This window comes from Talpa occidentalis, unplaced genomic scaffold (genome assembly GCF_014898055.3).
Source record: "Talpa occidentalis isolate TD23 unplaced genomic scaffold, MPIMG_talOcc4v2.1 talOcc4.12, whole genome shotgun sequence".
NCBI classification, from domain to species: domain Eukaryota; kingdom Metazoa; phylum Chordata; class Mammalia; order Eulipotyphla; family Talpidae; genus Talpa; species Talpa occidentalis.
Window position 1 is genome coordinate 21,319,087 of NW_023601212.1, and position 17,673 is coordinate 21,336,759.

The window sequence follows — 17,673 nt, forward strand, 5'->3', positions numbered from 1 at the left end:
TTAGTGCCCATCTTGCCAGTAAATGGAAGGAGTTCAAGGGGAAAAAAGATAATTTTGATATTTAACTGAGCTAAAAAAAAAATAATTAAGAGGGGATTTGCCATTTCAAAAAGCAAACATTTAACAAGATAGCATATTCCAAAAACAAAGACTTTTCTGTCCCTGGTTGTTTCAGAATGTCCATGCCACAGTGCCAATTTCAGGGTGGATACATTCCTTCAGTATGGATAAGCGAGAGTTGATGCAATAAAGCTAAGCTTTGTTTGACTGCAAAGCACTTTGCTCTCCTTTCTTTAGTTATTAGCATTACTCTAGTGGTGAGAATAGGGACATAGAACTAGAACAAGGTTTAAATTACCCAGGTCAAGGTCGGATAAAGAGGGAACAGAATGTCAAGAGTTTTCCTTCCTCTACTATCTTTGACAATGGCCATTTGTGGGGGAAGGGGAGAGAAGCTACCACTACTGCAGTGTGTGAGCCCCCTCACCTGCTTCCCTCACCCTGCCATCCTCATGGTGTTCTTCCCTCTTCAGAGATCAGGTACCACTTACACCCCTTAGAGGCTGAATGACCATAGGGGGAAAAATGTAATTTTTCATCAGTTAAATGAGGATAACAATACCTGCTACAAAATAACACAGTCAGACTTCATAAACTATAAAGTACTGCTCAAATATTTGTTGCTGTTGAAAATTCAAAGATGACTGTTTTCTTTTGTTTTTAATTACCTTATATCTGAGGAAGGCAGTTATTTTCTGTAAAGGGTCAAATAACTATTTTGTAGGCTACGTGGTTTCTTATAACTACTCACCTCTGCCTTTGTAGTAAGAAGGGCAACCATCAACAATATAGAAATGAATGGATGTGTTTTCTTCTGATAAAACTTTACTTACAGAAACAGGTGGCATGCTGGATTTGGACCTATTTGCAAATTCCTACCCTTCATCTTTGTAGAGAATGAAACACCAGAAGAAGAAGGAGAGTTGGATGTAAAATCTTTCCTGGAGTAAGCAAGGCATAGACAGTTCTGATGAATGATTGTCCTAAGACTTTCGGACATCTCTTAAGGTACTTTTTGAAATTCGAGTTTTCATCTTGTACATTATCCTCACTATCATCATCATCACCAACACTGAAATACCTAACTGAGAAGTATAATCAAGTGAGGCATAAACAGATCCCAGTTTTCTTTACCTACCACTTGACCACATTCTCTTCTGGGAAAGACAGCTCTGATTATTGTTAAAGAAAATATCAATCATACTTGTGGTGAAAGGTCGCTACATTTTTTAACAAATTGGTCCTTTGAGCAAGATGAATTTTAATGGATTGGTTTATTAACCTAAAGGTTGAATCAGACTGAGAGTAACTGAATGATTTGCTCATAATTAGTATTATTTATAATTATTTTACTTGGGAAAAAATATCACCTTAAATGTCAGGATGTTTTTTAATTGCTTCAGATGAGATTCAAAATAATTGACTTTGCAAATGTATTTTAAAAAAACTCATTTAAAAATATCTGAAGCTGCTGAGAGTCTGTCTGGAAGAGGCAAGATATTGATATTCATTACTAGGAACAAAACAGAAATTGATCCATGATTTTTTTTAACCACATGAATTGTGTAATGTGGTCACTTTTGGACTTTAAAACAGCTGAAATGCTGATAGAGCATGAGCCTCTTCCCTATTCAATTTGCTCTCAAAGTAAGAATGCTAGTGAATGTTGGTATAGGTTTTCTGTTCAAATATCTATTGCACATTTTTTCCATTAAAAGGGGAGCAAGTACATGGACACATATAAAGGGAGAAGGGACATATATAAGTCCTGTGGTTATAGAAAAACAGTCTCTATATACATCATGCATCTAGACATGAGATATAGCTGGGATATCAACTTTTTGAAGGTGAGTAGGTGTGTGACTTAAACTTAGCATCTCATTTAATATTCAATGTATCAGACAAGTGATGGAGAAAAGTATGAGGATATATTAACAGCTGGGGAAAGGTAGTTTTTCAAATAAGTTAGATTGTGAAATACAGGTAAATCACTAGCAAAGGACATGCAGCAAAATAATGATGATGATACCTTACAATTATATAGCACAGGAGAGTGAGAAACTTTTGATGTATTCAGGTATTCTCCCCTGCACACCTTACTTCTACATTTGGATGCTGGAAGGAAAGGTAGTCACAACTTTATTTAACTGATAGAGAAGAGCCTTTTCCCATGGTCTATACTGCCTTCCCCATATACCACATTGCTTCTGGAGCCCGAGGAAAGGGTGATCATGTCCACAGACACTGAGGTCAACTTCAGACTTCATAGATCAACTGAATCAGCTGATCTAGAGTGCAGAACCCAACTTTCCATCTGAGATATTTCAATGACCAAGTAACAAGAGATCTGGCAAGATCATCCCAGGCAGGGAATAGGGTGATGGGAATATATACAGCTTCTTATTTGCTCCTTCCAAACATAGTGGGTCTGATCATGTGCCTGAGATATGGGGTGACATTTATTCAGAGGCACAGTGTCCAGGACACAGACAAATCACTCTTCCAGGTTGCCAAGCAGACACCATCAATCATTATCTGTGTGCTTGAGAAATAGAAAAATGTAGCAGAGGCTGGGAAAAAGAACATTTGAAGGTGGCTGAAAAGGAAAGAACACAAAGTTTCCTACTTATCTTCCAGAAAGGTAACTCTAGAAAGTGGAATAAAAATAGGGAATCATGTATTTAAATTTTCCCACAAATAGACACACACACACACACACACACACACAGAGAGAGAGAGAGAGCTCAGCAGAAAAATGCCCTGCTGAGAATAGTAAGGGTATATTAACTGATTAATTATTAGTAATGCCATCCTTTATTTAGTTAGCAATTATAATCTATTATGAGCATTTATTCACATTATCTTACTTATTCAATCCTCAGAAAAATCCTATAAGGCTCACCAGTAATATATTATTATCTCCCTTTTATAGAGAAAGAGAAAGGAGACTCCAACATTTCCTCGATTAAGCTAATTTCACTAAGTGGCAGAGTCTGGACTGGAAAGAGAACTTCTGACTCCTGGTCCATTACCTCAAGCAACCATGGGAGAGTGGAAGGAGGGGGCAAAGCCTGAACCTGAAAACACCATCAGACCAGAATTCCTTCTGGATTAGGTCAGCAGTCCGGAGTAGGTGTGACTGTGTGACACGCACCAGAAGGATCAGATTGATTTTCAGGCACACCTACTCACTTTGAATTTTCTTGTGCAACTGAGCTCTCAAACTCTCGGCCTCTAATGTCCTGTGAAGTTTCTGGGGCAGCCGAGTTGGAACCAACTTCAAACCAGTTTAAGTCTCTGATTCAGTTCCCAAGCCCTCCTTCTCCCCACTCTGTGGTCAGTCTTTTGCATCACACCCTACAAGCATTTTTTTTTTCTCTCTTGCACTCCCTCTCTGCTCCCTCAACCTCCTAACTCCTCTCTTGACTGCTTTCCCGTTTACTCTCTCCTGACCATCCCTGGCCACGCCATTCTCTCCTGGGTCATCAGAGCTCCGTGCCTGTCTTTCACATGAGCACTCCCGGGCACCTACCTGGGCTTTGCAGCCACAGCACCTCCCGGCTGCCCCTCAGATTTCCTGGTTCTGTCGGATGCCGCCTGCCTCCATCTAGGGCCTGCCAGCCTGGCTTGTCTTCAAGCTCTTTGTTACTTTTCTTCCTCTGTTTATAATGCTAGGTAAATAAAAACAAACAATCAAAGATAGTATCAGCTGTGGTTCTCTCCTGCAGCCTCCAGAAATGTTATCTTAGACCCCAATGTTGCAACAAAGGAATCTCACAGTTGGGTGTGCGACAATCAGTTTAGAGGACAGGAGGAGAAAACTTCAGCGCTTCCAAAATTCCAAAGCCCCAGCTGCCCTCCGGGGGCTCCCCCTTGTGGGAGATGTGGGGCATGGCAAGGCGGTCCCCAGCTGGGACGGTGCCTCCCAGGGAGAAGGGCGAGAGAAGAGATGAGTGTGCCCCAGAGGGTGTGGGGTCCGACCCCAGCCACGAATAACGGCTTCTGTGTGAGCTGCCATGTTGAGGTCCTCCATAATTAATCAGGGAAATACCCTGGAGAGACAGAGATCTCCGTGCCTGCAGGTCTCTCAATCCAGGTGAGTGTAGTGTGAGTCAGCTACGCACAGCTGATGCTCTGTATGGGCCGTTGCGATTGCCAACCATGTGCCTCTGCTTCGTGTCCAATTCCCTCCCCGGCACAAATGCATCATAAAGTCGGACATTCACACAGGGCTGTTCTGGGGAGACAGGCGTGGTCTCCACCGTCTGAGTAAAGGGTGATGGTCCTGTCTCCTGGACTCTCGCCTGAGTGTGGCCACTCAGCCTTTTGGAGTCCAACTCACTTCTCCCTACCTTGAAGGAAACAGACACTATGTCCAAACAGTAATCGTTCTCCAGAGAGATACAAGCTCATTCATTCTTACCCACTCTGGCAGACAGGTAGGAAATCAAAACTATTACTCTTTCCACAAATAGAATCAGAGCCTCATGCCACCAAGCAAGATAGCCAATGCTCTGGAAAAACCTAAGATCAGGGAGCTAAGATAGGCTACAGGTTTCCTGACTATATCCACACTCTGTGTCTACACTCTGTTCTGACACTAGAGAGAAGGGAAATCACGCTCACTGACCTTCCTCAAGCTGCACCAGTGAGGAGTATTGACTGACTCTCCCACATGAAGACAGCATGCTGGGAATGATGGAGAAATCCTGCCTGAGCCTAAGGAGAGAATTTGTCATTACGTCAAAAGCAGAGAAAAGAACCAATGGGTCTGTTGGGAAGATCTTTATTTACCAGTGCAGATAGCAGAATCCGATAAAGAAACTTTGCAGAAGACCAGAGTGCTGTGGTCAGAGTTTTCTAGATGTGTTGTGACACGTTATCTCATTTCACCATAGCAATTCTAAGATGTTGGATGCAGTTAGGTTAGCTCCATTTTATGGATAAAGAGACTGAGGTCAGAGTGGTTAGCTGACCTGAAAATAAATGGCAGAGATCAGGATCAAACCTAAGTCATTGAAGCCTTGAAGTCCTTTTCACCTTCTCACATTGCCTCAGTGACTCAGCTGGCTATCCTGAAAAAGGGAACTCAGGTCCAGAGTTCAGCATAAAACACTCATATTAACTTCAGCAAAGTAAGTGTCAGTTCTCGCTGGCCTGCAATAATTCCGCCATCACCATATGGGAAGACTGAACTTGCAGTAAAATCATAAAACTCCATAAAACTCCATTTATTAAAAATCACAAGGACTTTCTCTATAGGAAACACAAAACAATGGGAATAAAGGCTACATAAACAAATAGCAAAAAACAGCCTTCCATGAAAAGAGCACTTCACCATGCAAATGATGGCAATGATGATGATGAAGACAAGTCAAATCATTATTCTGTTACTGTGCACGGACTACTTCTCAGACCTACATTGGACCCTAGGCTGAATATGAGATGGGCAGCCTGCCTGAAGACACTTAAAATTTATTGTAAGTCAGGTCAAATAAAGCACAAAAAGGAATTAGAGAACTCAAGGAAAGTTGCTAATACATATGATTCCCTTTTGGGCAATTCCCCAATTCTCATTTTGGGGACTCTTTGAAGGTCTAAGGCAACTAGTGGGGAGTTATTTTGGGCAAGACTAGCCTTGCCCATTCTTTGTGGAAAGTGAGATAGGAGGAAGCCTTCTATGTAAGGTGCTTCTTTTGTAGACCCCACTTTCTCCATACACATGGGCCTTCAGCATTAGGACTTCTCTGAAGGATGAATCTAAGTTCAGAAATATTTCTCGAGGAGAAAGTATCAGGAAGTGGAGAGCACTGAAGAACCCTAGGTTAGAGGCTGACACACAGGAAAATGAATGGAGTCGGAAGAAGTCTTGTCTCCTATGGACTGAGCACAGCATCCTGACTGCCTCCAGGCAAAGTGGAACAGTCCATACAGTATAGACAGACTGAAAAGCCCAAGTGAAGAATTTGGTAAACTGGGAAGGTTTTGACAGAAGAAGATATAACTCCATATAGAAAATAATTACTGTTTTAAATATCCAAAGGGATGGAATTTGCCCTACCAGGCTTCAGAGAATAGAATGAACCAATAGAGAGAAACATCAGAGAATGTTTTTTAATACACTAGAAGAAAAACATTCTGCTAGTTCAATTCAGATTTAGAAAGGTCACTTCCTGTCTGGAGAAGCCTATGAGGGTCGGTCATCAGTTGTTTGGTAAAAGTGAGGGCTCAAGCACAAAGACTTACTGGGAGGAAATAACCCTTGGGAATCCCTTTTGCTCTTAAAGTCTTTGATTAAGTGAACAATCTAGAGTCCAAAAGGAGAAAATGGACCCAAAGCATTTCTCCACATGAAATGCTCACGGACAGTATATTGACTACTATGGGTCCTCATGGTCTGATACACTCAATTATCACCAAAACTCAAAGTGTGTTTCTTGCCTTTTCTTCTCTTTCTCTTGAACAGAGTATTTATTTTACTATCTCAGGTAATTTCAATATTTATACGACTCCCAGGTGGAGACAAATTCCCTTTATCCTACTAGAAAACACAAAAGAAAAGACAAAGCTCTTACATTCAGTTAATTTAAGGAGAATCTCAGGTTTTAAAATACATGTTTAGAAGCCTCTTGTCAAATACCTCCACCCCTCAGGTCTGAATTTCCTCCATAATATGATTTAATTGAATACTGCTTGATCTCTAAGTGCTGCCTCCAATGTCAATTTCATCGTAGGCTATTCTCATGGAAGAGTATGCAAAATATACACATACAAACTGCATCAGCAAGACATGGAAACAAAGAAAAAGAAAAATGGTAACTTCAGTATGCACTGTCAGAATATAAGGACAGAGCCTAAAATTAATCAGGATTTTTAAAAGTCAGAATTATAGTAATTTTTATAATGCCACTTCCAGTTGAATAGCCACTACTTGTGACATGATACTGTTAAAAAGCATAAGTGACATTGTTACTCATTATGCTATCTTTTGTAAATGTGTATAAACCTTCCAATGCACCTAGGGCAGGTAGAAAAACAGGAACAAGAGAAATAAAAAGATGCAGATTGCCAATAAGGAAAAAGAAACACTATGGTGCTTTGAGTAGTGCTGGTATGTGTTTGGGATTTGTTTGTATGATGTGGGCTGGGGCAGAGTCGTAAAAGAGTGGAAAGTTGGCATGGATGGAAGTCCAGAGAAATGAAACATTAAAGAATTGACCTCTGACTGAGTAGAGGGAACAGAGGACTTAATCCAAGCAGGGTAAAGACACAGAGGTTAGAGCTGAAGGAAAAAGGAGAAACATGAACTCAGTAAAGGAAATTTAGAAGGGGGGGGGGGAAATGAAGTGAGAATCTACATGGAGGCTCAAGATACCTGGAACACCTCCAAGACCATCACAGGGTCTCAAGAGGTGGTGAGAGGTAAGAATAAGGATAATGTGGAAGAAGAAGGAAGAGGCATGGCATTGAAAGATCTTCAGAACGGAGAGCAACAGAAAGGAAGCTAAAGCCATTCTAAGACTTAACTTCTCCATTGCTCTTACTAGCACACCTCCCCGGGAAGAACATTCAAGAGCACCTTCCCGGCGACAAGACAATCAAGTCATCAAAAAAATCTCAACCAGCCAAGTGTGGGCTATGTACCTCCTATATGCTCAAATATATATGACAGAAATCAAAATGTTAGAAATTATGCAAAATTTTGCAAGAAAATGTCCATAGTGATCTAAACTAATGTGTTCATTATTTGGAACTATTATGGGACAAGGACCATAGTAAGCACTAGGATTGTAGTTGGGACCACTAAGCCTACTCTTGTGGCAGTCAGGAGAAATGGGGGAGTAGGAGGAGCCCATCAAGTGTACAGTGCTGCAAAGAATTATAGGGTGCAAGGAGAAAAATAATAGACACCCAAAATTGTGTTCCTAGTTTTTACATTTTTAATAGAAAATAGATGTGAGAAATCATAGTCAGGAGTGATCAGTCAGTAAGAAGTTTCTTCCAGGCTTAAGGATGTCAGAGAGTATCTCCAGTTACTCCCAGCACCCACAGTAAGGTGGAAGATGCTGAGTTCAGAAAAGGACTGGGGCAACTGGTGGGGAGCAAGATTGGTCTTACTCCTCAGAGAAACAATGCGGTAGAAGGAGGAAGTCTTCTACCCAACAACCTCCCCCTGAATACATCACTTACCCTGCCTAATATGACCAGTTCAGTTGATGTGACCTCCACCCACGACTAAGTGAGAAAATGGTCCATTTCTGATTTCCGGAATAATCTGTCTGCCTTGCTTTTCTACTTAGTTTTGCAGATGAGTTCAGCTTCTCTCATCCACCCTATGTGACTGTTTCAGGGAAGGATCTGTATTTTCCTTGGCACAGGTACAGCTTGCTGAATTCTTTTAGGGCAGGCCAATTACAACAAGTCCTAAAATTGCTGAGCTGAGTGGTTTCTTCATGGATCTGCTTACATTCCCTCCCTGAAAAGAGCAGGGGGCCTGCATTGTATAGTCTCTACGTACAAAAAAAGTACATGTTCTCCTTTTAAGGTAGAGTAGGCATGGGGTGCTTTTACCAAAGAGGGAGTGAGACACAACTAATTTTCACTTTGGTTTTCCATTGCTTGATTGGTTTTCATCCTGCTTAAGAGAATGGGCAAGATAGCTCAGAGTCAGTTCCCTTGAATACTATTTGAGAAAGGACTAGAGAAGCTTTTAGTGCAAGCCCCATGGGATCTCAAGTTGGCAGAAGAACTTATATGTGTCAATATCCACTTTCATTCTTGAAATTCTATTGGGTTCAGGATTCAATAATGCAATCACATTCATATATATTCTGGTTTGGGGAGGAAGTCAGTATATAGAGGACTTGATTTTTTAATAATCATAGAGGTGATGTGGTGGTAGGAGATTTATGGGGACAACATCTGATGGGAGAAATCAAATATTATACAAAAATGAACAATAATATAAGAAAATAAAAAAGGTTAATAAAAAATTATCATAGAAGGGGCCTCCCTGGTGGCGTAGGTGGTTGAGCACCGCACTGTGAAGCTGTCCGCAGCCTCTGCAGCGCGGGTTTGATCCCGGCTGACCGGCGAGAATTCCACATGGCGAATCTCTCCTGTCTCGCTCGCTGCTCCCCTCAGCAGTGTCTTTTGTCAGTCTGGCTGTTCTGTTCCCCGTTCTGTCTCTGGCGAATCCTCTCACCCTCCCACGCATCTGGCCTGTAACCTGGTTCTTGTATAAAAATAAATAAATCTTTTTAAAAAAATTATCATAGGGCCTCCCTTGGTGGCGCAGTGGTTGAGCGCTGGGCTGCAAAGCTGCCCACAGCCTCTGCAGCGCTGGTTTGATCCCCGGCCACTGGTGAGGGTCCCACATGGTACACAGACCTCTCTTGCCGCACCCGCTGCTCCCCTCAGCAGTGTATTTCATCAGTCTGCCTGTTCTGTTCCCCGCTCTGGCTCTGGTGCATTCTCTCACCCTCCCTCGATTCTGACTGTACCCAGTGCTTGTATAAAAAAAATTATCATAGAAGTAATAATTCCATGGTTGTTTTTCCCTGATTTGAAAGTTATTATATGTCATCATTTTCCAGTAAGTTTACCCCCCATTTATTTTTTCATTTTTTAAATATTTATTTGTTTGTGCACACAAGAACTGGGGCACAGGTCAGATGTGCAGGAGGGGTGTGTGTGAGAGGATCCACCAGAGACAGAGCAGGGTACAGAACAGGCTGATTGACTGAAATACACTGTTGAAGGGAAGTGGGTGAGACAAGAGAGGTCTGCTGCGCCGTGTGGGTTGCTCCTTGGCCAGGGATCAAACTTGCATCGAAGTGGCTGAAGACAGCCCCACAGGTTACGTCCAACACTTTGCGCCACCAGGGAGGCCCCCCCATTTATTTTCTATTGTCCTAATATCAGAGTGTACAGTAGCCCCTAGGTACCCCTGGCTATTTGGTTTTGTTCTCTTTTTTTTTTTTTTGGCTTGTTTGTTTCTCTATATTCTACATATAAGTGACACCATCATTATTTGTCTCCTTTTGACTTATTTTGCTCAGCATAATTTCTTCTATTTTTATCGAAGTTGTCACAAGTGGCAAGATTTCTTTTTTTAATAGCTGAGTAGTATTCTATTGTATATATTCCTATCCACTCATCTGTCCTTGGGCACTTAAATGGTTTCTATAACTTGGCTATTGTAAATAGTGCTGCAATGAACACAGGAGTGCATATATTTGAGACATAGCTTAATAGAACATATCAAACAATGGCACAAGTTTGGAGTTAAAAATTATCCATGAATAATTCACAAAGCATGCAATCCATGTGCAGACCATTGAGAACTGGCTGCTTATGAAAGGTGTCCATAAAATCAGCCAGACCGCTTTGCAAGAACAACAAAAGATCCTAGAAGGGTATCCTCATTTGAAGGTATCCATTCATGGCTAAGTAAGGCAATAGTATTGCATATCCATGTTCCAAAGTTATTCTTCAGACCAGGGACACAGATTCTTTTGAAAAGGAAAATTTGAACTTATTCTCATAAACTAAGATGACATTTATGTGTCCAGAGATATTTAGAACTGCCATTTAGGACTGAACTTTTTTATTCAGATAGACACTAACAGGATCTCAGGTCGAACCTGCCATTTTTAACTTAGGAAACAAAGGAATCAGGGCAAGTTTCACTTGCAGATGGGTAAATAAATTCTAGGAACCTAAGCTGGACTTCAACATCCTTATCAAAAAGCCGGCATTATGAACAAGAGGATGCTCTAAGAACCCCCAGTATCCACATGACTCAGAAACTCTCCAGCAGTTTCCAACCCGCAAGGGGACCTAGCATTCAGTGTTAACCACAGCTCTGTGCTTTGGAAGAAAAATCTACAAACTTAAGTTTTCCTGACTCAACTACAGGGATGCCTTGTTTTCCTGGATTAATTCACAAAGCGTAGATACTAGCGTTTCCAACCAAGAAAAGAAAAGACATCTTGGGCTAAAAGGAGCCTTCAACATGAGAAACCAAATTTGTATAAGGAGTCAAATTTCTTGTCCTTGGTTGCAAATAGAGCTGAACCCTCAAGAGCTGCTCATCTTTGGGGGATTTCCTTGGCCAGAGGCCAATCTAGAACATAAGAAACCACCATGGGTCTTTTTATTAAGAAATAGTTTTAGTCATCTGGGCTTTGCTTTTTGAAGGAATATTCTTTTTTGTTCTAGAGTCAGCATAAAAGAATGTCTCCACAGGGGAACCCCAATGAGACAAGCTCGCTGGTTCCATACCAAAATCCTTCATCCTGACAGCCAATAGGATGCCATCTGCACTACCTTCCCCTTCCCAATGCCTACCGTCTTCAGATGGCATGGCAAGCAATATATACAGAATTTAATTGCAAGTCATTTTCCATTTCATTGTTAAAACCCAGGAAATCTGGTAGGATTTTATGAGCAGGATTTATGAGCAGAAATTGAATTTATAAGTAGGAAAATGGTGACAAGAAGAGTGAAGGCGGGAAGTAATTTAAAAATACCAAAAGTCTCCCAGTACTATTGGTCATACAGGATACTGCCACTTAAATCTGTGTTAAATTTTTCCCTCTTGATTCTTTGCAAAATTCTCCCCACTTCTGTGGACAGAAAGCCCCACTCAGTAAAAGTGACTCACGTACTAGACACCACCTCCATGAAGCATTGGGATGGAGCAATAGAACCCATATGACAGTGTCACCCCTCATGGAAATACAAACCTATGTCCACCACCCCATTGCTGGCTCTGACTCACCCTGTATCAAGGTCATATTCCACACATAATGATAGGTGAGGAGGGCAAGTTTACACAACTAACAAGCTACTGTTGCTCCCTTCTTGTTTGTCAGCAAGAAAGGAGCAGAAAGTTCAGTTATCCCCACTGGCCATTGGCCAAATACCCAACTGCTCCCTGAGGAAATCTGATAGAGACTGTGTCATAGTTAATTCCTTCCTCAGCCCTGCCCCTCTTTCATAGCCACTTGGTTGCCAAACTCTCTCCATTCTTTCTCCACTGCATTTCCAGAATTAGTCCTTTTCTTTTATTACTATTATAATTATCCTTGGTGAAGTTCTCATTATTTCTCCACTGGACTTGGGCTGCAGCTTCCCACTCGACTTTGCAATACTCATGTCTATCCACTCTAATCTATTTTCACAGGACTTTTAGTTTAGTCTTCCCAAAGCATATACCCTTCTTGTTACCATCAAAAATTCCTTTTCAATGTCTACCCTGAATTTATCACTCAGGCACTTGGATTCTGCTATCTTTAACTATTATTTGTTTTAATAGTGAGTTCCACTCTCAGAAATGAGAGTAGCAAAACAAATCAAAAGAAACAAGTGACTCCCAAGAAAAACACCAAAGAATGACAGCATATTGGGGGACTGGAGCTGAGGGATGAGCTCATGAGTACTTATGACTCTTGTCCGATCAGCACCCTGCATGCTAGGCTTTAATCATCTACAAGCTGTTGTCCTGAGTGTGATGGGTATGTCTCTGCCACACTGATGCTTCAGTTGATAAAGCATAAGAATTTATTATATGTCACAATTAGAATGTAATACTAATCCACAATGATAGCAGTGGCTTTAGGAGAAACAAGCTAGAGGAAAGCGTCCTGGATATCAGAGAGAGACATAAAAATTGTAGGAAGCCACTTGGAGAAACACGCATAGGAAAAAGGTACTCAGTTACTTTATGCGTCATTGCAGCATTGCCGTTGCTGGGGCTGAATGCAGTAGTGGTTTGGAAGGGACAGTCTCTCTTCACAGTGCAGGGCGGGCCAGGCCACAGCATGCACAACTCTGGGGAGTCCACTTTGAGCGAGTTTCTTGTCATGGTGAAAGATGAACATAAAGGCATGTCCTTCTGCATAAGGCCTATGACATTTAGTTAGTCATTCCTCTAACCCCAGAGGTGGTAGGTACAGACTATAACGACAAGAGCCTAGAAAGGCAAAGAGCTAAGTTCTCTCTCAAAAGAAAAAAATAAAATAAAATAAAACTAACAAACTAACCATGGAGAACAAACAACAATTCTGCCTGATTATCTCATCACATGAAATAGGAAGTTCCTTTTAAGATCTAACCTGCATCTCTCCTGCTGTTTTTGTGTGTTGGTTTTACCATAGACAGTTCAGAGCCTCTTTGCAAAGAGCGAAAATCTCCCTGCCCTTCCCTGCTGGCCATTTGGCACAGCCAACAGAACTACTCTGAAAGTCATGGTTAAGGTGTCTGTCCCCTGAAAGGGTCAGTGAGCTTTGCTCCCTGAGAGCTGTAGCTACTTCTCAGTATCAACCCTCGATCCCTTAAGAGAGGCCAGACTGTGGGTGAGGGTAGGGCTCTTTAGGAAAATTTTCAATACATCATTGTATCTGAACTTTTTGTATCTATCTACAGTTTCTTCTATCTTAAAAAAAATATACGATACTCATGATTTTTAAAACATTTTTCTGAGGCACAAAGGGGCGACACACAAAGGGGTAATCAGAGTGGGACTCCGATGGCACAGAGACACTGCATTTTGCCACAACCAGGATTTGCTTCCTTTAGGGTCCCTGAGTCCACTAATAACCTCCAACATGCTGACATGCATACAAATGACCTTAGGACTCCCATGTCTGGTAAGAGAAATCTAGAAAGCTAGGAGGAGGAGGCAAGGACAGAAACCCATCCATGTTCCCAGTGACCAGGGACAGTTTCCTTAATATCTCCAACCTTGGTGTCTCCACCTGTAAAATGGGGATAAGACAACGTGTCTCGCAGGATTCTTGAGAAGGTTTAATTAGATGGGATAAAACCCTTAGCACAATGCCCAGAACGGAACATAAGGAGTGACCTTCAGCTGTGCTTCTTGGTATGAATATTACCACAGTCATTTCTGGGGCCAAAGCAACAAAGAGGCGTGGGCAGAAGAGCTTGGGGAACGTGACCACAGCCCTGTCCTCCCTCAGGCCCCACTGATGACCTCACAGCGCAGGGGTGCGGAGCATTTTCCCCATTCACCAGGTCCCAGCACCTCCCCGATAGGGAGCAGCGGTGGCACAAGAAAGGCCTGCCTCCCGCGAGATGGGCACAGCGCCGAGCTGCGCCTGGATCCAGAAGAGACATCTCTGTCCAGCATTTCGATCAGGGCTCTTCTGAGCCAGCTCCTGGGGCACACACAAAGACCCATTCAGTATGGCTGGAGTTCTGAAAGCAAGCAGATGAGCCGTGGGGCCCAGGAAGGGGGCGGAGAAGCAGCACAGCGCCTGGCACCAGCCCTGCTGGGGCCCGCCTCAGGCCAGTGGGCGTGGAGGACTCAGGTCTGCAGCCACGCTGCACTCTTTGTTTTCCCTTTGATTCCTTTCTCTGATGGTGGTCCAGGGCAGGGACGACACCAGCTGCCACGGCTGGGATCGAACAACCTTTCTGGAAGAGGCTGGGAGCCCCCATCCTATGATGCCAGCCCATAAGCAGGGCATCCAGTGGAAACTGGCCATTGCTAACTGGCCTGCCCTTTCAAAAACGCTACATTCTGGGAAGAATGCCTCTCAGAGGCTCCCATCCTGGGGAGGTGCTAGCTGTAGCAATGAAGTAAGAAACAAGAGGCTCTGTTAATATATAGGAGTCACCTGTTAGGATCCAGGACCTAGGAAGCAGTTCCATGTTCTTCAGCCTCAATTTTCCCATCTGCACAATGGGACCTGGTAAAATAATGTGTGGAATTCAGAGAGGAGCTACTCTGAGAGTTTCCAGGTAACAGCCCGTTTATTGTCTTTGAGCCCACACAGGCTCCGACCCTGCCCCTCCTGCATCTCATGGAGAACGTCTGGTCAAGGGCTCCAGATAGCTTGGCCATGCAGGCTGCCCCCAAATAACGTGATCTGATGCCCCAAGGATGTGCTTGTCCTGTAGGGCCCTGGATATTGCAGAAGAGAGGCTGCTTAAAAGACCATGACTCTTGGATGCAGAGGAAAGTAAGATTCCCTCCTTTACCTCTTCCCTCCTAAATCTCCAAAAGACTATCCCAATAAGGTGACAAGGCAAACATGCCACAGAAAACTCAGCCCCTTTTTGCAGCCAAGATTATAAGACATTTCCTATGGGATAAGGGCATTTCCCAGGTGACTCAACTCAGAAAAGCTAAAGGATTTTCTATGATAGAAAGAGTTTCCACATCAATGAATCTGGCTATTCAACTTTCCTAGAGTGCACTGACTATATTTATTCAACTAGATATCTCTCACCCAATGATAACAGAACAAGCATCACTTCCTCCAGGAAGCCTTCCCTAATGACACAGCTTTAATCAGTGACCCTTCACTATGTTCCCATAATACAGCTCTTTCTTAGCCTTTAGGAACTTATTTGGAAATCATTTCTCTCCGTTGTCTCTGTGGTCAGGTACTGTGCTTTATTAATCTTTTTGACCCTAGCATCTCACACAATGTCATTGCTGGAACAACATAGTGGCTTAGTAAAAGTTTTTTGAACTGAACGGATATGTACCTATCTATTGTTCTAGTATCCACTGTATCTAGAACAGTATTAACTGTTCTAGAGAAAACAGTTGCCAGCATAAACCCCCATTTGCGTTTTATAAGAATATTCTGTTATCTTTGCTTTCAGGAAGTTCTATCTCCTATCTACCCACCTGTCGTCTGATACATACACTGCTACATTTTTTTACCATCAGAAGATAACAGAGGGTTATCATCCTCACTCATACCAGAGTAATAGCAGAAACTGCTAGGATCATTCATCATTTCTTTCTACCAAGTCAGTTTTACTTGGAGGAGGAGGGAGTCCTTAAATCAGGAATGAACTTGCAGAATTTCAGATCTTACAGTTTTTACATTTGACAGATGAAAGAAAAAAAGACTTCCAAGAAAGATGATGACCAAAATGCATCTGTTCATTTCAATAAGCTTTTGCGAAGTGCCTACTATGACTCAGATTATGAGTGATGGGGAACAAAACAAACATATAAATCCCCACCATTAAATGAACTTTAACCTAAAATGGAGAATAATGAGGGTATTTAGTTAACTAATAAAAAGCAGTATCTCCACTTTCTTTGTGATCCCTTGGTTAGACTCACCACATTTTGTCTTAGTGTAGATATGACCACAGTGCTTTAAAAACAAAAAAATAAAAAACAAAAAGACAGTTTTCAATACCCGAGCAATTTGGGAGAAAACTAAATGGCCCAACCAGGGGACAGGTTGGGGGCATATTGGAGAACCATTTAGAGGACAACTGCCATGGGTATGTTGACACTGTGAAAGAAATTCATTTGCATGTTCACTGCTAGGCAAAAGTTGGCCTCCACTGACCACATATTCAGAAAGCTGGCAGGAGTCACTGGTCACCAACTCCCAAAAGAGCTGGCTCCCTCCTTTTGGCCAAGGAGCTCAGGGTCTGCGTGACTTGAGGCAAGTCATCTGGGGACATTTGGGATTCTGATCTAGTGAGCCAGTGGAGGCAGCACAGATAAGACCAGGACAGGATTCTGGCAGCCTAAATAGCATCTGCTTGGTCTGAGCTTCTGGCTCCGGCTCCTGCTGGAAGCCAGAGAAAGGCAAGACTGTGCTTGACGCTGGTAACAGCAGGTGGCGCAAGAGAGCACAAACCAACCTGGAGTGGGATGGGCAAGCAAGCATGGTATTCATTCTGCCCCAAACAGTGGCACCAGGTCCAAGAAAGGCCAAGGAGACCAGGCTTTCGTGCTGTGCCCAAAAAGGCAAATTTCCTGGGCAGACCATAGAGCCAAATATGGGCATTGTCAGGTATAAAATAGATAGGTCCTCCGAGGTCTACGTAAAATCCTTGAAGGCCAGCACTTTGAGGAAATGTGCAAAGAAAAAGAAAGAGAAAAACAACATACAACATTAACTTCAGGGCCAAGGATAAATGCTCCCAGGGTTGAATGGCTCAAACCACTCTGAACCCTTAGATAATTCCCCAAACAGCCTTCCCCCCACACCCTCCACCAACAGAACAAAGATAGCCACAACAAAAATGCCACTTACTCTTGGTAAAGTACTGAAAGTAGAATTTTAAACAATAAAGAAAATTTATAACATCTTAAAGCTACTAGATGAAGCCACCATCTTTATACACACACACACACACACACACACACACATATTTTAATCTTTGTGACACATGCTTACAATCCTACCAATTAGGGCATGAGGACAGCCAGTAAGTTCCCTTCCCACACACACCCAGGGCTCCTCAGCTTCTGTGCCCCAAGGGCATTTATCTATTTGCACAGCACATAAGTTGAAGAACTTCAAGCTGTAGAGGACTCCAAGCACAGGATAAAGTATCACATACACGATAGAGGACAAGCTCTCTCCTCCAAAAGATAACATTCAAAAGCAGTAGACTGCTGAGACTTGCAGTAGAGAATTTACCTCATACACTTAAGCTGTGAGGGTTGCCTGAGGATAAATCTTGGGGAATGCAAGGAATTTTACTTATTTTTCCATCGGGTTTACTTTCCTGTTGTTACTTCTCTCAGGGGGAAGAGTCCTAGATACTTAAGGCCTGTGGTTATATAAATCAATTCTGGGTGTTTACTTAAGTACATAT

At 42.5% G+C, this 17,673-nt stretch overlaps 1 long non-coding RNA gene across 5 annotated transcripts in view; it reads right to left on the bottom strand.

Moving 5' to 3' along the window:
• Nucleotides 1-17,673, bottom strand: part of LOC119240779 (uncharacterized) — a 274,220-nt gene that overhangs the window by 114,401 nt on the left and 142,146 nt on the right. For all 5 annotated transcript variants that reach the window (XR_008551061.1, XR_008551060.1, XR_005124193.2 and 2 more), the window contains one exon: nt 3,593-3,731. This is a non-coding gene — a long non-coding RNA (uncharacterized LOC119240779). The remainder of the gene's footprint in view (nt 1-3,592; nt 3,732-17,673) is intronic.